At 38.0% G+C, this 22,598-nt stretch overlaps 1 long non-coding RNA gene across 1 annotated transcript; it reads right to left on the reverse strand.

Annotated features, from left to right (window-relative positions):
- Positions 1-2,105: 2,105 nt before the first annotated feature.
- LOC130455789 (uncharacterized) lies at positions 2,106-22,557 on the reverse strand. Its single transcript, XR_008913908.1, has 3 exons — positions 22,243-22,557; positions 5,113-5,352; positions 2,106-2,500 (listed from the first exon to the last, which is right to left on the reverse strand). It is a non-coding gene; the product is annotated as an uncharacterized LOC130455789 (long non-coding RNA).
- Between the last annotated feature and the right edge of the window lie 41 nt (positions 22,558-22,598).

Consider the following 22,598-nt stretch of genomic DNA (forward strand, 5'->3'; position numbering starts at 1 on the left):
TAGGTACAGGGGGCAGCTGGGTAGCTCAGTGGATTGAGAGCCAGACCTAGAGATGGGAGGTCCTAGGTTCAAATCTGGCCTCAGACATTTCCCAGCTGTGTGACCCTGGGCAAGTCACTTGACCCCCATTGCCTAGCCCTTACCACTCTTCTGCCTTGGAGCCAATACACAGTACTGACTCCAAGATGGACGGTAAGGGTTTAAAAATAATTTTAGGTAAAAAGAATTCACTTTAATTTTTGTTCAGCATTTAGACTGTAGAGCTTTAAGAGTCTTTAGAAATATTCTAGTCTAACCCTCAAATTCTATAGATAAGGATACAAAGGCTTAGAGAAAGTAAGTGACTTGCCCAAGGTGGGACTCCTCATTCTCCTTCTAAGCCATGTCCTTTCCAATCTACAATACTGTCTACTTTTGTAACTTAAAAACCAAAGTTTTGTGAGTCATGTCCTCTATTCAGAGATCCTTCTGATCCTTGAAATTGTGGGCTGATAGGGACAAAGGTGCCCGAGGAAGGCTTGAGGTCTGGGTCAATGAAGGGAATGTCTAGATTCACTGAAATCGTAAAAGCCATTAAATAAGGGCATTCACACATATAAAAAGAACATGTGGAGGCTCTAATATAGGAACAGAAAGAGTGACAGAATGTGCTAATGGACAAACCAGAATTGACAGAGATCTCAAAGAGAGATGCCAGTGTGAGACTTAGTATGAAGAATGTATTTATGCCCTTGGCAAGGTCCACAGATGTCAGCTGAGTAGAAGAGAGAAGCTTGAGTGTTCTGGCTTTCTGAAGTGGGCTTCCTCCCTACCATGTCATTGTCCTGCTGCTCCTTAGACTCTTGACATTCAGGGAATGACATGGTAGGGAAGAAGCCCGCTCTACCCTGCCTTAAGAAATAGAAGATATTTCAGTTGGATTTTTTTAAAGACGATAGGGACCAGCTGGGTGTCTCACTGAGTTGAGCACCAGATCTAGAGATGGAAAGTCCTGGGTTCAAATCTGGGCTCAGATATTCCCAAGCTGTGTGACCCTGGGCAAGTCACTTGACCCCCATTGCCTAGCCCTTACCACTCTTCTGCCTTGGAACCAATACACAGTATTGATTCCAAGATGGAAGGTGAGAGTTTAAAAAAAAAAAGATGATCCCTTTCTATTTTAGGAATCATAGATATTTATACTATTCTTTTAGATTTGCAAAGTACTATGAGGTAGGAAATTGAGGCAAACAGACATTAAGTGTCTTGCATATAGCTAGTAAGTAATGGAGGCATGATTTGAACTCAGTTTCTGATTAGAGATTTCATGGTCTGTCTAATCCCCATGCCCCCTAGTCACCTCTTATTATTTTTATCTAATTAGGCCTATTCCTCAGCTGCTGATTGGCAAGGAAGATTGTCAACACCCTCAACATTTGGCATCCTGGGATAAATTCCTGGTCATTCCAGGACAAAGCCCTACTTCTGCCTCTTGTCAACACATTTCAAAGTGTTAAGCAGGTCAAGTCACCAACGTGACGATGCAAAGATAAAATTACGTGAAGGAAAAATCAGAAAATGAAAAAAGTGCAGTGGGATAGCTTGACAGCCATAGGAGAGGGAGAAGGAGGATGATTTGCAATTACATCCTCCTTTTCTCCCCTCCCCCTAAAGAAATGAATCAAGACAATCACCACTCTGAGAGAGAGAACAGGAGTGCTGCTCACTGATAAAAATGAAAAGCAGAAGCTTTTCATGTTTTTCTCTACCTCTGGCTTTATTAAAATGTTTGTCTCTAATCAGATGCTGAGATACTGCCCCATGGATGGAAAATTGAGATGCAGGAGGTGGGGAATCCCAGGAAAAAATTTTTGAGGACATTTGGTTTTTCAGATTGACAAGGCTCTACTGTTCTTGGACACTGTTAGTGTCTGACCTGGAAACTAGCATCACAAAAGACAGGAACCTAAGGCACCACATGAGAAAAGCCCTTGTCTTCCAAGACATAAGTACTAGGTTCAAATCCCAGATAGGATATTTATTAGCTGTGCAAAATTAATAAAACCATCTAACTTCTCTGATCCTAAATTCAGGCACCCATAAAATGGGGATAACGACACCTTTCCTTCCCCCCTCCCTGGGAAATTACTAAGCAAGAGCTTTGCTTTGAGTTTGTATTCACCTATCTTTGTGTATTTTCTTTTCCATGATAGTATTTAAACTTCTGGATGGCAGGAACTCTAATTTTTGTTGTGTATCCTTCATTGCATAGTACCTGATGCTTTCATAGGTGTTTAATATGTGCTTCTTCGTAAGTAGAGTTTTGGGGCCTTAAAATATTATGGAAGTCTGAGCTATTTTTAATTAAATTGACACAGGACTAGAATTGAGGGAATCTTTCTAAAAAAGTTTGATTCTTTTACTTTCAAACAATCATCACAAAAATCATCCTCCAGATTCATAATTCAACTCTACGAAGTTCAGGAAATCATTACCCTTCTTGGATTCTTAGATTCTTCACCTATAAGACAGAGAACATTGGATGTTTATTCATGGATGGAAACAGACTTCATTGCTTGATTTTTAAAAATTTACATGTTGATAGAATTTTTAATAATTATTTTCTGAGACTTTGGGACCAGGTTCTCTCCCACCTCTCTGAATCCCCAAGATGATAGGCGATATGATATAGATTGTTCATGTCTTATCATATAATACATATTTCCATGTTCATCATGTTATGAAAGAAGACACATATTGAGGCAGTTAGGTGACTCACTGGATAGAGTCTGGCCTGGAGGCAGGATATCCTGGGTTCAAATATAGCCTCAGATACTTCCTGACTATGTGATCTTGGAGAAGTCACTTAACTTCAGTTGCCTAGCCTTTACTGCTCTTCTGTCTTGGAATCCATACTCACCAGCAATTCCAAGACAGAAGGTAGGCTACATATCACTTACCCTAGCTAAAAACCCATGAAGGGAATAAGTGAAGAACGGCTTGCTTCCATCTGCATTCAGACTCTGTCAGTTCCTTCCTTGGTAGTGGAGAGCCCTCTTATTCCTGAGTCCTTTGGAATAGTCCTGGATCCTTGCATTGCTGTTAATAGTTATCATTCACACTTGGTCATCTACCATTATTGCTGTTACTGTGGACAGTGTTCTCCTGTTGCCACTTGTAGTTTTGCATAAAAAAGGGCATAAGATTTGAGCAAAGGGTCTAAGGCAGTGACTCAGAGCCCTTCCAGTGTCACTTAGTCCTTTCTTCCTTTCCTCTTCTTTTTGCCTGCCAGCTCAGATCATTACAGGAAGTTGAGTGGAGCTTGTAAATGTGGCCTTCTGGGGTTCCTCGGTTATTTTGTGGGGTGACATCCAAGAATGGATTTAGGAAATGTAGACTGACAATCAGGAAACTGTCAAGAGTTACATTGATGCCTGGGGCCAGGGACAGCAAGGAAAGGATCTCAAACAGGGCCAAAAAGAACCGACTTCCTCTTGGTCTGAAGATATTTGTGCATTTACTATCTGCTTGGTGGGCGCAGAGTGAGAGAACTAGCATTGCTCTTAGGTATTTGGTACAAAAAGACGTCATTCCTTCCTTTCCCAAAGAAAGGCTTCCTAGCTGCTGAGCCCCAGGAAATGGCAGCAGAGATGAGAAAAATACAAGAGAGACACCATGACGCTTAGTTGGTTAGGAGATAGTGGCTAACAGCAGAAATCTACATGATGACTTCATTAGGGAACATCAATTGCTCTGAAGCATCAGCTGTCAGCTGCTCTGGTCATGGGTGTGTCCTGGCCACCATAGTCATACTGTATATGCATTTCTGCACTCCTTTTCCTTAGTTAGATATACATCCTGGAAATGGGTTCATTCCTTTTCTGTGATCACACATATTCTCTGCACATGTGAATTCTCCTCATTGGTGCTGTGGTAACTGGTGGGAGAATGACCTTATGGGCATGGGGAGGGACATGTTTTCTTGTCATTTAATCCCTTTTTTTGTATTTTCTCTTTGCTTTGGTAAATGTAATGTACTTTGTTGGGGTATATGCCCACAGAGTGCTTCTAACTCCAAGTATGTTTTTTACACCCTTACCTGCTGTCTTAGAATCAATGCTGTGTATTTTTCCAAGGCAGAAAAGCCCTAAGGGCTAGACAATTGAGGTTAAGTGACTTGAACAGGATCACACAAATAAGAAATATAGAAAGCCAGATTTAAACCCATAATCTCCCCTCTCTAAGCCTGGATTTCTATCCATTGAGCCACCTAGTTCCCCCTCACCTGCACGATCTTCCCAGGACCCACAGGATAATCTAGTTTCATGTCAATATGAATAATGATGTTGAACTAGCAACCTCTAAGGTCACTTCCAGCTTTCAGGAATCTATAATATGAAATTGTTAACAATTTAACATGTTTAAATATAGTCCTGGTGGGAAAAATTGCCTTAACATGTTGATGAATAACTTGGGACACTGAAGTATATAAAGAAAGAGTATCGGATTTGGAGCTTGAAGACCTGAACCATTATCCCATCTATGCCTTTTACTAATTGTGTACACTTTGGGCAAGTCACCTGAACTCTCTGAGCCTCAATTCCCTTGTCTGCAAAATGAGAGCTGAACCAAAAGACCTATTAGGTCCCTTCCAACTCTCACCCTAAGATTGTTTATTAAGAAACATCCACTCTCACTGAGGCAGCACTTTCTGCAATGGCTTGTTTGCCATCAGGAAGACATGACTTTTTGTAGCTCTTTAGAAGATCTTAATTAAATAGGTTTCACAAGCAATCAGTGTGATTAATACATGTAGCAGCTCCAGCTACCATGAAGATTGCCCTCCATCACTCTGTGGCTGTTCTGAGTATTTAAGGTGACACAATGGGAACACTCCCTGGAACCTTGCTGCATTGAGCTCTGTCTGGAATCCAGTTGTACTGCCCATCTCAGAACAAGCCTGAAGCCCTTTTCTTTTCCTCAGTTCAGCTTCTAAATACCCCAGAGGTAATGGCAGCACAGAATTCTGAAAAAACTAGAAATGAAGAATTTAAAGGTGCCCAGCAGTCATCTAGTCCTCATCTATATGAAAGAAATCCTCCCTATAACAAACCCAAGTAGTGATAATCCAACCTTTGGTTGAAGCCTCCTGGCAGGAGAAACCTATATCCTCTCTCTCAATGTGTCCCATTCTACTTTTGGATAATTAATGGTTAGGAAAGTTTCTTTAACTCCTTCGTTCCTTCGTTCGTTCGTTCGTTCGTTCGTTCGTTCCTTCCTTCCTTCCTTCCTTCCTTCCTTCCTTCCTTCCTTCCTTCCTTCCTTTCTTCCTTCTTTCTTCCTTCCTTCCTTCTTCCTCCTCAGCTTGGCCCCCTGTGGGTGGGAAATGGAGAGACAGATATAACCCAGAAGGCAGGAGTTCAGAAATATAGAGAACAATACAGAGAGGAAAATGATCACAGGTCATTGAATTTGGGGAAAACAGAATGCTAGCCAAAGCCGATGTTGGGATGAAGCCCAAGGCATATTAAATGACCAACTGAAATAGATTAAAGTAAAATAGATTATTTTGAAGTCAGAAAATTAAAGGGGAGGAAAGGCACAGCAGAAAGCAACAAAATGTACCAGTAATTTATCACTAAGCATCTTAAATTGACAAAGAGATTAAATGAACAAAATGTCACCAAGAAGATGTAGGTCATGTAAAAGGAAAAGTACTAAAAGAAACTGAAGTCACTCCTGCTTTAATCAAGCAGGAGGCTAGGATGAAAAGAGATTTAACCATCAGCAAATACAGAAGCTTTGAACAAAGGATTGGTAGCATGAGGAGAAACTTTAGCCCATGTCCTCATTTTTCAAATAAGAATCAGAGATTTTGCCTCAGGCCAGAGACAATAAATGACTGAAGGAAGGTTTTGTCTGGAGTTTTGTTTTTCATTTTTAATACCTGAGTCAGTGTTCTTCCCATTATATTCCATTGCCTCTCTCATGCTTATAAAACAAAAGATGTAGAGTCATGGTGGAGATGGTGACCTCTAGTAAACTTCATAAAGGGACTCCATTTTTTTCTCAAGGATAAATGACATCTTCCTTTGTTTTGAATTCAAGATCTTTTAGAACTGAGCTCCAGCCACTTTTTTCCAGCCTTGCTGCACATCAGTACCCTTTACATGTGTGAAATGTTCTCTCTTTATCTCCACCTCTGAAAAATCTTGGCTTGCTTCAAGGGCCAGTTCAAATGCCATTACCCAGTGGTTCACTCCATTTATTTTTAATTACATTAGAGATATTTTTATTTTACTTATCATGTACTTATTTCTCCACAATAGAAGTTAGGTTTCTTGAGGGTAGGGTCTTTTTTCTCCTTTGAGTCATCAGCACATAGTGTAATGTCTGATTCATGATAGCTATTTAATAAATATTTGTTGAATAAATGGAGGATTCTTATTTTTTTATTCTCCTTCACACATGGATATTATAAGTCACAAGATTTTATTAGTTTGCTTTGTCTCAGTTAATTAACACAACTCAACATATTTTTCTTGTTCTCACTATGATGCTAGCTCATATGATAAATGCTGGAAATTTAGTGGGTCAGAGTTTGGGGGAATTTTGTGAGTATTTTGAATTCAACATTGAGTGTATTCATTAGATAACAGAAAATTATTGCACTTAAGTAACTGAGCATGGAAATATCAGATAGTACAAATTTTTATGAAGGCTTTAACTATGAGGCAAGTAGTCAAGTTAAGGAATTACAAAGAAGCATTAAAAAGAATTACATAAGGTTTTGACATGGAAACATGAAAGTGAGAGAAGTTAATGGTTCTTTGTAATGAGATAGAAAGGATCAAATAAAATCATTAGATAGCAAAACAGTTGATTGTCATATTTAAAAAAATTAGTCAGTGTTTATATTTAAAAGAAATATGGAATAGGATTTTTAAAGAAATAAAGCATTTGCTAATGATGGTTAGAATTATTATGGTTTGCTGCTAAATTTAGTAAAGAGCTTTGTTTTATTAACAAAAGAATGATGGAGAAACAATCAGAATTCTAGTCTGTGTTTCAGATAAAATTATGAAGTTTGTCTTTTAAATATATCTTAGTCTTTACCCTAAGTCATGATATTTTATCCAAATTCTAGAGATTCCTTGAGAATGCCTAAGCATTCTTTTGTTAACATCTTAGCACACACATAGGGTCCACCAAATATTTACAGTTAGGTCTTGAATAGTACTGTAAAAAGGGAATTCTTTGTTCCCTTTGCCTAGTCTGAGTTCATACTTGTGAAAGGGAATCCTTTATTCCCTTTGCCTATTTTGAGTTAACACACCTTTTGATTGAATAAATACAAGCTTGAAATAGGTGGAAGAGCTCACAAACCACTTGGCGAATTCACGCCCTACCTAGTGCTAGTTGAGAAGCCAGCAAGATTAAACTCAATCACTCAGTAACTTGTAAGAGTTAAGACCCTCAGAAGCTGTGAACCCCTTGGGCAGTGCTAGACAATTTGAAAGCTGCAATTGGCCCCTGTGAAGAGGGGAGGAGACAAGAAGCCACTATAAAAGGCCCTGAATATCTGAGGCTAAGAGAGTGGACTCCAAGAAGAGAGTCACTCCAAGAAGGAAGTCAGCTTCAAAAAGAAGGTAGGTTCAAAGAAAGTTGGCCTCAGGAGTGATCTTCAGCTCAAGTCATTGTCTTGACCCACCTCTTGAAGGGAATTTGGGTGAGTGGATAGCTGGTTTTCCCTTCCTGTCTTCTGGAGAGATTTTAATTCCAGTTGAAGGTTAACAAGTCCTGTTAGCCAAGCACTGGAACAATATTTAGTTAGATAGGCTAGTGTCTTCTCTACCCTTTTGTATTTCTCTATTTTCACTCTTTCCACCTCTTTTATGAATAAAAGATTTATAATTTTCATATATTTAGCCAAACCATTAATTTTAAGATTTATGGTACAAATAATGAGTCTCCTGAAGTGGTTCCACATATTTGAATGTGCACTGGTAGAATTTATACTTATATAAAATATGGTCACTAGTTCAAACCCAAAATGGAAATAAATTGTACAAATTTGAAGGAATTTGTTATCTGCAGTATTCAGGACTTAGCTATATAGCAGTGTAGTCCCTTGACACGCATTATGAGCTATTTACCATACAATCAAAGTTGATCTAATATAATAATAACTGCTATTGACATCAAGCTTTAAATTCCTTATAACATTGGATTCACATGACATTATGAAGGTGGTACAGATATTGATATCTCAACTGCCAGTTACAGAAATTGAGGAAGAGTACAGTAATTAAATGATTTTCCCCAAAAATAAAAGATAGTAAATGGCAGAGCTAGAATTTGAAATGAGCTCCCAATGCCAGAACAAGTATCCTCTTATGCCCTACATAAGAGTGGCTTCAAAATTTAAATGAAGGAAGTAAAAGATCTAGAATAAAGGTAGACTTTCTATAGACATTCCAGAACCATGGTGGTTTGTCTGATGGTAAGAACAATAAGAACTTATGTATTTTACTTATTTATCACATAGTGAAAAAGGTAAAAACAGCAAAAGAACACTGTCATCAGAACGTTAAAAAGTACATTAGCTACTGACCCATTTGATTTCTTTATGAGAATTGTTAAGAGAGTGATCTAGGCACATGTCAAGGGCCTCCTTGATGATAATATGAGAGAGGAAAAGAGAAGCTTTCATAAAAAATGTAGTTAAGACTATTTTATGGAGAACATGAACAAAGCAAACCCTTACAAGGAGATCAGACGAAGTGATACAAGGATACCCTCAAGATCTCTCTGAAGAATGTTAGCATTGATTGTGAGACATGGGAGACACAGGATTGCCCAGCATTGAGTGCCCACGTTAAAAAAAAAAAAAAGGTTCTATGCTCCATGAGCAAAGCAGAATCACTGTAGCACAAAGGAAAAGTGAATTGCACAAACACAGAGACATCTCCATTGCAAATGTTCAAATAGACTTTCTGTGCCTGACCTGTGGTAGAACCTTTTGAGTTCTTATTGGACTGATTAGCTACAGATGAATGCACTACCCTGACCCCAACATTGGAGGATAATGGTCCTCTTGGAGGATAAAGGATAAACAACAGTAAGAGCAGAAAAGGTGTGAAATCTCTGTAGATTTGGGGATACTTGGATAAAAAGAAGGCAATTCTCCCTAAATAGAGCAAACCCTAGTGATCATCTATCATAATGATATTTCCCAAAGTCATGGATAGTGGTATGGATAAGATTGCAGGGGCACCAAATGTTTTAGTGCTTTGCCTATGTCAATAGGGAAAGTAAATACCAAAAATAAATTTTCACTTTTTAATAATAAGACTTGTGATTATATTATATTGTCATTATATGCCAGGAACTTCTGATGAACAGATGTCCTTTGCCAATACAGGTCACCAACTGCTATGCAAATTAGTCTTAGAGAATTATCTGGGGCATTGAGTGGCTAAGCAACTTGCCAAGGGCCACATAAACATGATGCATCAGTGATGGGACTTGACCCCAGGTTTTTATGATTCTTAATCTGATTCTCTTTCTAAACATCTATCAAAATGGTATCAACAATGACATCTATTTTCTTATGAAGAATTGAAGGTATAAGGTGTATGTATATAATGTATATATATATATATATATTATATAAAGTATACACTGGATCTGAAATAATTGGTTTTAAGTTCCATGACATGGAGTTATAAGTGAAATCACATTGAAATAATGTCTTTCCAATATTTTTGGTCACTAGAATCCTCTGGAAAAGTTGTAGGACATATTCATGTTATGTTCACCTCTGTGCTGTAATGCTTAGAGTTTTTTTCCCCATACAAATTTTTGTTAAACCAGATTATTTCATGCTACCAGTTTCACCAACAACATTATTTAGCCTAAATTAATCACTTTGCATTTATCCTTTGATTGTTTCATACTTTTTTGTCATTTCTTTAAGCCAGTAAGTCCATCCTAGTCAAATAATTTTAAACTGTTATTCTCTATTACCTGCATCTTCCAGCTTTCTTTCAACCCTGGTTATTATGTCTTTTTCCAGACCACTTATGAGAACATCCAACAGAATAGACCAAACTAGTCCCAAGATCTGATCTGTACAACATTCCACTAGAAACTTATCTCCAAACTGTAATTAATTCCATCATCAATATCATTCTATGATAGTTTTTCAATTAGGTACAAATCCATTAGTTATTCCTTCATTACACCCCCTTTTTACCCTCTTGCGTAAGACTATATAATTCTTCACATAACTTACTGAAATCCAGATATATCATATCTACAACATTCCCTTGATCTTATAACACTATTAAAAAGGAAATTACATCAGTTTGTCATGATTTATTGTTAGTGAACCCATGCAAGGTCCTAGTTATCATCTTTTGTTTTTAACAACTTACCAACTATCTCTTTAGAAATCCCTCCTATAATTTTGCCTGATATCTAATTCAAGTTCACTGACCTATTATTTTCAGAATTTTGCCTGATATTTAATTCAAGTTCACCGATCTATTATTTTCAGAATCTACACATTATGATAAAATTTGCCTTTCCATTTTTTACAAGTGTTCAAAGATTAGTGAAATTGGTTCTCGTATCAAATCCTTAGGTCTTTTTGGTGCCCTGAGATATAATTACTATGGAATTGATGACTTGGATACACCAAAGTATCCATGCATCCTCTTTAATATCACTTGTTATTTTACAAAAATCAGTTTAGTTAATAAAAGGCAGATTTGGAGATTAGAAAAACTTGTACTCAGTTCTTAGCTTTGAAACAAACTTACTTTATAAGGCTAGACAAGCCTCTTCGTATCTCAGTTCTCTAAAATAATTTACTAAGAACATAAGTTATTGATAAGTTGATCATCTTCATTGGTGAAGGGAGTTTTCGTATGAGAAGTTCCTACATGGAAAAATCACAGGTCTAAGAAATCCTTCTCCCTCCCCCTCAAAAATGATTTAGTATTGTATCTTCTCTCTATGTTTGTTTTGCCTTTCTCTAAAAATTATTACCTTTGATGTAGAAAGCAGAAAAAAATGGGAGTTGAATAACTGTTTTATACTGCCAGCTATCATCATTACTTTCTCTGCCCTGATCATCTTGCTCTGAACAGTTCCACAAAAACATTTTTTGTTGATCGTATCATTGTTCACATAATTCAATCCAGTCCAGGTTTAAAAGTCATCTTTAAATAGTTATAAGCTCATATTAGTCTTGTTTTTTCCTTAATTTTATGATCAAGGCACTGTAGAATATTAGTGTTGGACTTTAGTCCACAGAGATCTGGGATAAAATTCCACCTCCATCACTTGTAGACTGTGTGAACTTGGGAACATCACTGAAGTTCTCTGATTCTCTTTCCTTAACTCTAAAGTGGGGATAATACTATTGCCCTCATACACTAGATTTGCAAGGATGAGATGAGATCATGTATTTAAGGTGCTTTGTTAAGCTTAGCTTTATAAATGAGCATTATTATTTTAAGCACCTTCTGTCATGTATCTTTGAAAAACCTGGTCTCCTTAGAGAGATCTCCAAGTGACCATCTGAAATTGGAAGCATCAAAAAAAAAAAAAAACCTCTTTGTCAAAGCAGGTAAATGGTACAGTGGAGAGAATATTGTCCTTGTCAGGAAGACTTGGGTTCAAAGTCAGACTCTGATCCTGAATGACTGTATGATCCTGAAAAAGTCACTGGACCTCTATTTTCCTTGGTTTCTTCATCCATAAAGTGAAAATAATAATAATTCTAGCTACCAAAAATATAATGAGAATCAAATGAGATGAAATTTAAAAATTGCTTTGCAAACTTTAAAGCAACACCTAAATACCAACTCTTGGTACTATGTGCCAAGAAGTGGGGTAGGGTCCCCAGCTATCATGTCGACAGTTGGATTCAATTCATAAAATCATAGTTTTAGGATCATAAAATTCGAGGCTAGGAAGATTGCTTTATTTTACCTAGTAAGAAATTGTGACCAAGAGAAGCAAAATGATTCATCTCAATTCAGCTAGTAAATGGTCTGAAATGAGATATTAAATCAGACCTTCCTGGCTTCCAGAGTAGTGCTCTTCATGACTATGCCATTGTACCTTGTAAATATTACCAAGGACTTGTCCAAAGGTTACACAGGTAATTAGTAGTGGACCTAGCCTTCCTATCCAGGTCCTCTGATTTCAAATCTAGTACATAGTCTATTCATATTTCCTGATTGGCTGATTTCTGGAAGATCAACCTCTACTGACCCACTGAAAACATTTCCTGGAGGCTTGTTTTTCAGTGGCTAGAATTATGATTTAAATAAGCTTTCCTGAATGTTTTTGTGTAAACCCAGTTCTCCACTGCCTCATATTAACTTCCACTCCATTCCAACCAGCTGTGAGAACCTTATGAGGGGATTTAAGGGAAGTGACTCATTAAGGCACTCAGTTATTTCAGGCATAATCAATCATTCTGGTGACCATTGATAGTGATGAGGTCACACAGATGGTCCATCTGGCGCAGGTAATCATTTTAATTTTGACTCATCACATTATCAAGAAAATGTCATTATCAAGAAAAACAGGACTGTTTGTCTATTTTCAAAAGACCTGTGACTCAAGATCAGCTGATCAGAGTGTAGAAAATAACCCCAGTGAAGACAGTCATTACAACGATTGGTAAATGTAGGGCATGGATTTGAAATGAAGATTAGGCAGAACTCATCTTCATTCAAGCTTGATTTTCTGTATTGGTTGAATGCCTCCCTGAGTCATTTGGAAATTCAGCCACTTAATCAGGGATATGGAAATATTTGGAGTGTTCAAAAAAGAAATAGATATTACAAGAACTGTGAGAACTGGAAAAAATGTATTTGATTGGATCTCCAGGGTGGCTTTAATTAATTTACAGGGCTCTCAACTCACATGGAAGTACATTTTCTTTGGCATGATTCTGAATCTAAGTGTATCTGACCCACTGAAAGGGGGCTCCGGCATGGCTAATCTCTGCTGCTCATTTTTATTTTTTGTAGAGACATCCATTGATGCTGGCATATTCTTTTTAGCACCCTAGAGTTATATCTAGCTTGCTTTTTGGATCATAGAGGAAAAACTTGATCATGATATGACATATTGAAGAAGCATGATGTTCAGAAGGAATTAGGGGAAATATTTTAGGAGATTTGAATGTTCTCTATGCCATTATGCACCTGGTGAAGAGGAATTTAAATGAGATCAGTGAATACATTTACATAATAATTTAATGACTGCCAGGATTTTTAAAAAGTCAATTTCACTTCAGTGGTGGGGTTTTCCATACTGAGGTTTTGCATCATTAGCTGTGCCTTTACATTCAGATAGACATTACAAAGAAATCTTTTGCCAAATGCGGTCTAGAGGGTGGGCAATTGTCCGCCCATTCTACTTTGCTTTTTTCTCAGATGCTGGCTAAGGTCCAGTGCAGGTGATTTGCTGCTATTCATAACTTCCCAGGAGATATAGAGTTCTGCCTAGGAAAATCCATACTCCAAAGGAAAAAAAAAACCTCTGAAACTGAAAAGGTCTCTAGACACTAGAGACCAATTTCAATATCTCTATTTTAATGGGACTAAATGTTTTATCCCAATTCCTTATTTTAATATGGATGCAACCCTGAGTTTTCAAAAGCAATTTTCATAGACTGCAAGCTCTGGAAGGGTCCACTAAACTAGGCAATCTTTGATAACAGTTGTGGCAGCAAATAAGATATGTTGGCAACAACTGAGGGAAGGAAGGGATGGAGCTGGGACTTTAGGAAATGGACTTCTGGTGGGAATGGCATTTAGTGCTGGTGCACCATGGTCAGATGGAAACGTCTTTTTTTTTTCAAACCCCTACCTTCTGTCTTGGAATCAATACTGTGTATTGGCTCCAAGGCAGAAGAGTGGTAAGGGCTCGGCAAAGGGGATCAAGTGACTTGCCCAGGGTCACACAGCTGGGAAGTGTCTGAGGCCAGATTTGAACCTAGCTGAGCCATCTTTTTTGAGGCTTCCAACACTTTGTGGAAGACCATGGGAATAATTAACCACTGTGGTGTGATAGAAAGAATGTTGGATTCTTAGTCAAAGATTTATTGTTGATTCCTAGTTATAGAACTTAGTACATATGTGAAGTTGGGCATACTATAATCTCTTTAGGTTCTTAATTTACTGATTTGAAAAATAAAGATATTGAGGTAAATGGCATCTAAGGATCTTTCTAGTTCTAAATCTTTGATTTGCAATAGGTAGATATGCATATATGTCTGTATAATTATATGTCCATACATGTGTCAGTTAATAAGCGTTTTATAAGGTACTGTGCTACTCTCTGGGGCCATTAAAAAAAACAAAGACAATCTATGCTCTCAAGGAGCTCACAATGTAATTGGGGAAAATATACCCAAGCAACTACATACACATAAGATTTCTAAAGAATGGATTAGACATAATCAGCAGAGGGAAATTGGGAAGGGTTTTTTGTAGAAGGTGGGATTTTAGCTGAGACTCCGAGGAACCCAAGGAGCCGGGAGGCAGAGATGAGGAGAATTCTGTGGCATAGAGCAACCCTGGCAAAGTATTGGCACATGTTCCCAGCTGGCTCATGGGGAACTTCTCTGTTCCCCCTCTTTCCAGTAGCAAGGACATTTTTTGCATGCCTTGCCTCTCTGTCCGTAGCACTACCTCCCTCCACTCTCTGCAGTAATGCCCAGGTCTCACAGGCAGCTTGAAGCTGCAGTTTGGGCACGTGAACTTGAAAACCTTTGCCAAGGCTGATATAGGAGATGGATATTGAAAATGCATGGAATTAGGAGATAGAGTATTTTATATGAGGAAAAGTTTGGATTCCAGTGTCACTGGATTGGAATGTAGACTGAAATAAGAAAGTGATAGGAAAGCTGTAAAAGTTGGAGGGAATCATGTAACAAAAGACCTTGAATGCCAAATGGAATATTTTACATTTGATCCTGGAGGTAATAAGAACAACTAGAGTTTTTTTAAAGAGGGAATTAACATGCTCATACTTGAGCTTTTGAAAGAAAAATTTGACAGAAGACTGGAGGATAGACCGGAATGGAGAGAAACTTGAGGAAATGAGGCAAAAGTGCTTTCAGTTGAATGAGTCTGGAAGTCAGATGAAGAGCCAAGAAGAGAGTGAGAGAAAGGGAAGTAGAAACACTTACTATAGACAGTATTCTTAAGATCCTCAAGGGGAACAGAGATACAAAATGATAGAAGGAATAGATCAGTTGAGGGTTTTTTTGAGGATGGAAGAGAAATGGATATGTTTGTAGGCAATAGTAGTAAGGAAGTAAGTAAGGAAGTGGGAATGGATGATGGGAAAATTTTCTGGAAAAGATGGGATGGAATGGGACCATTTGTACATGTAAAATGGTAAAGAGGAGGGTGACCACTTCTTGGGAGACAAGGGTAAAGGAGGGAAAAGGGACAAAAGACATTTGGTGATATGAAATGTGGAAGATGGGAGTAACAGGAGCTCTGGGATGGGGAGGGGGAATAGAAAGCTATGGGAGATTTGAAGATGAGTAAAAGAGATTGAAAAGACTGCTATGGTGAGTGACCTAGTGAGTGAGTTAGGAATGTTTCAAAATGATTGTCTTGCCACAGTTATAACTGTGTCAAAACAAGGGGATTTGAATGTGTAGTGGACCCACTCAGCTGCATTTTGCAATCTTTTTCCATCTTTGTTCAGCCTTTCATAAGAAGGAATGAATGTAATAGATGGAGGGAGTGATCCAAAGCTGACATTTATCAGGGAAAGATCAGGGAGAGGTTTGGGGGAAAGGAACTTGAGAAGAGAGGGCAATGTAAATATGCACATCCATGAAAATAGATTAATTTAATATAGTACCATGAAAAATATTAATAAAGCCCTACTTAAATAAATGGATAGATGATTTCTACATAGACATTGGCTATTTTCTGAAGTCCAAGAACATCTTATTCTTCCCATTAAACCCAAAGCTGAAATCTTCTTTGGAATGACAAAATAACATTTTGTTTATTAATTTCTGTAGCTAACCCGTTTCCTACAGATGTGTTCTCTCTTCTTTCCAAAGATCATATGTATATTTTTACCTATTTACCTGCTGTATCCCTCGTAGAAACCAAAAGTTATGTGAGGGCAGGGAATTTTTTATTCTTCATTTGGATCTCCAGTGCCTTCTAGTATGCATATAATAAATGTCAATTATATTGAATATTCTTGAATAAAGGTAAATTTTAGCCCAAACTCTGTCCAAATCAGTATCTATTTCAAATGATGCCTAAGTAAATAAGGGCTTTTCATATTGCTAACTGAATGTAATCTGGGAAGTTTGGGAAGATAATTTCGCAAACAGCAATTTTGAGGTGTTTTTCAATTATTATCTTTGAATTTTTGATGTCAGCATATGCCTAATTAGTATAACAATTACTGGTGCAGTTAATGATAGAAGCATGATTATGTGGGAGTACTGCAGGTAATAAGCAAGATATTTTAACTCTGTAATTGCCAGTGATGAATTCCATTTTTCTAACTTATCAAGAAAATTTTTTGTTCCAGTTTGAGAAGTTCGAATATCATTTCTGTGTATGGTAATTGCCCATGAATTATGCCTAGGGCTGCAGGTTCTTACTTGATTATAGTCTCTTGGGCTCTTTTAAGTCAAATGCCAAAAAACTCAAGGTGCACACATCATAAGATCCTGTAAAATCCTTTAACATCTCTCTGTGAGAGGACAGCCATGCATGATGGATGAGGCTTCTTTATTGGACTTTTCTCTTATGTCACTCTCCTCATTAAAGGCATTACAGAAGGTCATTGTGATTCAAGAGTTTAAGCATGGGGAGAATCACTCATATGCCAAAATAAGGTTGACAACTGATTCCCTAGTCCAGGCATTTCTTTTCTTTCTTTCTTTTTTAAACCCTTACCTTCCATCTCAGCAGTGACACTAAGTATTGTTTCCAAGGCAAAAAAAGTATTAAGGGCTAGGCAATTGGGTTAAGATATTTGCCCAGGATCACATAGCTAAGAAGTGTCTGAAATCAAATTTGAACCCAGTACCTCCTATCTCCAAGTATGCTCTCTATCCCCAGAGCCACCTGACTGCCCCATGTTCAGATATTCCTGAATGCTTGTCTCTCATATCTCTCTAATGCATCCTCTCTCTCTATTCACATTCAAGACATCTTAGGTCAGGCCCCCATCACCTCTTTCCTAGGTTACTGCAGCAGACTCCTGATTGGTCAGCTGCCACTGGTCTCTGCCCTGTCCAATCCATTCTCCACATATCTTCTTTCTTACTCCAAAAACACAGTTCTGACCATGTCACTACCCTGCTCAGGAATTTTCAGTGTATGTCTATTGACTCCCCTCCAAAACCTCTCATTTCTTTGATATTAAAAACCTTTTTCAATCTTTCTGTCTTTCCAAGTTGATCCTCCATATATTCATTCTGCCTCTGCTCTCTAAATTCCAGCTTAACATGGCCTCTGTGCTGTTTCCCCTAGGTGGCAATCTATCTTTCTCCTCTGATCCTTTGCATATAGCCTCTCTTCTATGCCTGAAATGTTCTTTCTTCTCACCTCTATCTCCTAGAATCCTTAGCTTTCTTGACAGCTTAGTTTACCTTTTTCTCCATCTATCGGAAGTCTATCCTGATCCCCAAGTTGCTATTGGTCTGTCTAGTTACTTAAACTCCTTAAGGGCAGTAACTATTGGTGCTTTTTCTTTTTATCACTAAAATCAGTCTAGTGCATTGTATAAAACAGATGCTCAAGAATTTCTTATACATTAATTTATATATATATTATATTTGCTCACTTGTTGCTATGTATTTCTTCCCCTCCAAAAATGTATGCATCCTAGAAGTATAGAATGTCTTGTTTTTTTTCTCTATTTCCCAATTGCTTAGCATCTTACCTGGAACTCCATATATATGTTGAATTTAATTCAATGTTCCCTCTAACCTAACTCTACTATATAAGATATCAAGATGCTCCTGGTTCCACCTTTTACAAAATTATGTGTTATAGATGAGACAAGGCATTTCCTCAGATCCCATGAAAATTGTCACGTTGAGGTATTCATCAATACATTCGATTCTATTTTCAATTCAGTTCAATACCAGAATTGATTCAAGGCTCACAGAATCTCAAGATGCCAGAAGCTCAGTAACCATCTATTGCAACCTACTCCTGATTAAGAATTCCCTTGAAATCACATTGAGCAAATGTCTTTCATAGAACAACTTTCTATAAAGAACTCCAATGAAAGGGAATGACCCAAGTCATTCCATTCCCCACTGGTTCAGCTCTAAATGTTAGGAAACTTTTCCTTTCATCAAACTAACTTGGACTCTCTGAAACTTCTACCCATTATTCTGTTTTGTCTTTTGATGTCAAGCAGAATAAGCACACAATTCCTCTTCCTTATCAAATACTGAATTGCACTTATAATTTGTCCCAAGTCTTCTCAGGCTAAACACAACTACTTCATTGAGTCTGTCATTATATCGGTAATTACATGAGTATAAGGCCCTTTACAATCTAGCTGACCTCTTCTGAATGTGCTCTTGATTATGAATGGGAAGCACTGTAGTACAATAAATATAAAAATGAAGAATCTGAGGGAGGATATTGGGCTTGTCTAGATAGTGAAATCACTCTTCCCTCCATAGACAAGGTAAAATTATACTCAAGACAAAGAGACATTTCTCTATCAATTTCAAAAAAATTCCTGCATCTCATTCTAGAAGGTCTACTGATACATACATATACATACATACATATATATATATATATATATATATATATATATATAGAGAGAGAGAGAGAGAGAGAGAGAGAGAGAGAGAGAGAGCAGATAACCTATCATTAAAGTTAGAGCTTCTATTTTTTTCTCCAAAATAATCCCCTTTTTGACTTCCAACTCATAGGACAAAAGACTATTAAGAATAGAAGAGAAATCATTGGCCATCTAGAACCATTGTGACTTATTTTTCAAATCCACCAATAAGGGTGAACCCACTATCTCCAGAGGCTGACCATTCCACTTTGGACAACTTTCATGATTGATTTCTCCCCTAAAACTATCCTCTTTGCAACTTACTTACATTTTCCTAGTTTTACCCTTTGGGACCAAACAGAACACATTGAATCATTCATCAATAGGAAAGCCATTCAGTTACTTGAGCACAACTATCATGGCTGGGGTGCCCAGTTTGAAATCTACAACAGATCTGCTGTTACCTACTCTCTTATCCTTCTTCTGGTTGAGTGCATACCATTGAATTATCTGTGAGGCAGACCCTTAGATTGTTTCAGTTCCACAGATAAAGGAGCTGAAGCTCAGAGAAGTGGATCTGGATCCAGAATAATTATTAGGGCAACTTTATGAGGCTAAATTCTGGTATCTTATGATCACTCTGGCTGTGTGTCCTACTTTCCTAACCTGCCATTTGCTCTGATCTCTGGTACTGTCTCAGAGTTGGAAGGAAGGAAGCCCAAAGTTGAATAGAGGAATTCTCTCTTCAATGACCCCCCACCTAGTCATCCAGGCACATTAGCAAATTTATGAGGCAGCCCAAATGCAATTTAGGACATCTCTAATTGTTGGAAAGTTCTTCTTTATGTTGAGAAATTATTAGCCATGTAATTCCTAACTGCTCATCCAGTTCTGCCCTTCAAAGCATCAAAAACCAAAACTACTTTTTCCTTTCTTGAAGAAATGTTTGAATGATGATAGTCATGGGAGGGGGAAACAAGAACACATGACATTCCTAGAGTACTTCACAAGGCAACAGAGCATAGCATATAAAACCAGCCTTAGAGTCAGAGAGTCATGGGTTCAAATCTTGCTTCTAAAACATATTAGAAATGTGACCCTTTTCAAGTCATTTTACCCAGGTAACTCTGACATGATAAGTTAGAGAAATGTTGCCAATCTGTATCAAGGATGTTTCCATATGAAAGGTCCTTCCCACCCCAATGAAATCTCGGATCCAAATAAGAGTGTTTTACAGTTTTCAAAACATATAGCAACCTTAACTCATGTCCTCCCTCTCTATAACAAATCTCCTCTTCTCTAAGATAGATATCCCTAGTTCCTTCAAACATTACTCATACAACCCAATTTCCAGACCTTTTATCATCCTAGTTACCCTCCTCTGGGCACAGTCAAATTTGTCAATGTCCTTTTAACCCACAATAAAATATAGTGCCCAGAAATGCATATAATTCTTAACCCCTGTCATACCTGCCTGGCCTCCATACCCAGTCTCAGTGCTATTTTCTGCTAATGAATGGTCCCTTAGTGGTGCCAGCTTTTCTGTTCTGGAGATGGACCTGCTGACCTCAGGTCTGCATATGGCCCTGGATTTACATCCTGATAAGGAAGACTAGTGCTGTGTTTGCCTTCTGAATGAATCATCCTATGGCAAACTCAAAACAAGATATAGATATCTCTATGATCAAATACACTGAAAACATTGATTCCTTAAGTTCCAGCAAGTCATTAAAACACAATAGTGTTGCTTTGAAATGGTTCTGATCATTTAAAACCAGACCTTGGAATATGGATGAATATCTAAGCTTTTCAATAAATGAGAGCTCTATCTGATGACAAGCTGGAATCTCCTGAAACTGAACCAAGAGACCCACCACTGCCCCTCCTCACCAGTGACTTTCCAGACATGGTGCCTAACCTGGACTTAGCAATGCTTACGCCACTGAGCTGGGAGATTGGACATTTATCTGGAATTCATTCATTCATTCATTCTTTCATTCATTCATTCAGCTACTTTGTGCTAGGCACTGGGATAAGCCCTCAAGACACACACACACACACACACACACACACACACACACACACACACACACACACATATATATATATATAAAACAACTCATTATCCCCTTGAAAAACTACGATTGACAGACATGTCCCTTGGCCAATCATAGAGTCTCCCCTGACTCTGAAGATGACCATTCTATTTTGAATAACTTTCCAAATGCTATAAAACTCCCAGGACCCTGAGCAGAGAGCTCTTTGACCAGAGGGTGAGGAAGGTCTTGACATTAATTGATTAGGGATCACCAGGATCCCTAACAGATTGCTTGATCGTGTTGTTGGGGGAGAGAAAGATCATAGAGATTTCATTTGTAGACAAATTTTCTTTATGTGATCTAATGCTAAGGGCTGGGGGAGGGTGACTAATGGGTGCTCTCCCCATTGTGGGAGAGGATAAGAATCCTGCCTCTGGAATGGTACTTGCTAGAAAGGGATGGGTTAAAAACCAGATTCATTGACCCCATCCCTTGAGGAAGAGTTGAGAGCCTCTAAACTGAAATCAGCTTCTCTACATTTTTTAGCCATTTTTGCTCCTGTTTCTGTCCCCTGTAGCCAAGTACAATAAACCCAATTGATCAATGCATAAAGAAATATCCTTAGGTATCTACTCTGTGCCAAACACTACTCTAGATTCTAGAGATACAAATGTGCCCCCAAGACATTTCTTTTTTTATTTAAAAATTATGTTTATTTATGGTTGTTTCCATTAATGATAGCAATGAGACTGTGATTAATGCATTTTCCTTTGGCAGCCCCAAATCCCAAATACATATAGATCTTTATTTTGTATTCCCAAGACATTTCCATTCTATTGTATAACAGGGCAGTGAGATGGCTCATTGGCCTGGAGTCAGGAAGACATGAGTTCAAATTTGGCCTCAGCCACTCCCTAATTATATAAATCTGGGCAAGCAACTTAACCCTGTTTGCCCCAGTTTTTTTCATCTGTTAAATGAGCTGGGGAAGGAAATGTCAAATCATTCCAGTATCTTTGCCAAAAAAAAAAAAAAAACCCTAAATGGGGTCATGAATGGTCTGGAATGAGAAAAGTGGCTGAACAGCATCAAAAATCTGTCCCGACTTCTTTATTCAGGGCAACTAAGTGTCGCAGTGGATAAAGTCCTGGACCTGGAGTCAGGAAGATGCATCTTCTTGAGTTGAAATCTGTCCTTGGACTCTTAATAGGTAAATCCCTCAACCCTGTTTGCCTCAATGAATTGTTATCTAAAAAGCTGGAGAAGTATCCCAGCCAAGAAAACCCCAAAGGGGGTCACTGGGAATTGGACACAACTAAAATACACGGATAACAAGAATCTAAAATCTCTTCCAAATGACAGTCCTTCAAACCGTTAAAGGAAGCTCTCCTACCTTTTCCCCAAGTTTTCTCTCCTCTATGCTAAACATCTATTACATCTGCATGTAGCAAGAGATCTGCAGCCCTCTCAATTGTTTTAGTTGCCTTCTCCTGATCCTGATTCTGATTTTTCCAGGAATCTGAGTTCAAAACCGACTTCTGATCTTGGTCAAATTACTCAAACTCTCAGGGTGTCAAATAAAATGAAAATGTTGAACTAGATGAGCTCTAAATGCATTTACAAGTCTATAGCTATGATTCTGGAAGCAAAACATATAAAGCTGAGCACAGCCTCCCTCCTGTTTTTGACATTATGCTGGTCTGAAAGAGGAGCTGAGCTTGGTGAGGTAGAGTGTTCATTAGTTCTAGA

The sequence above is a fragment of the Monodelphis domestica genome, chromosome 8, assembly GCF_027887165.1.
Source record: "Monodelphis domestica isolate mMonDom1 chromosome 8, mMonDom1.pri, whole genome shotgun sequence".
Classification (NCBI taxonomy): domain Eukaryota; kingdom Metazoa; phylum Chordata; class Mammalia; order Didelphimorphia; family Didelphidae; genus Monodelphis; species Monodelphis domestica.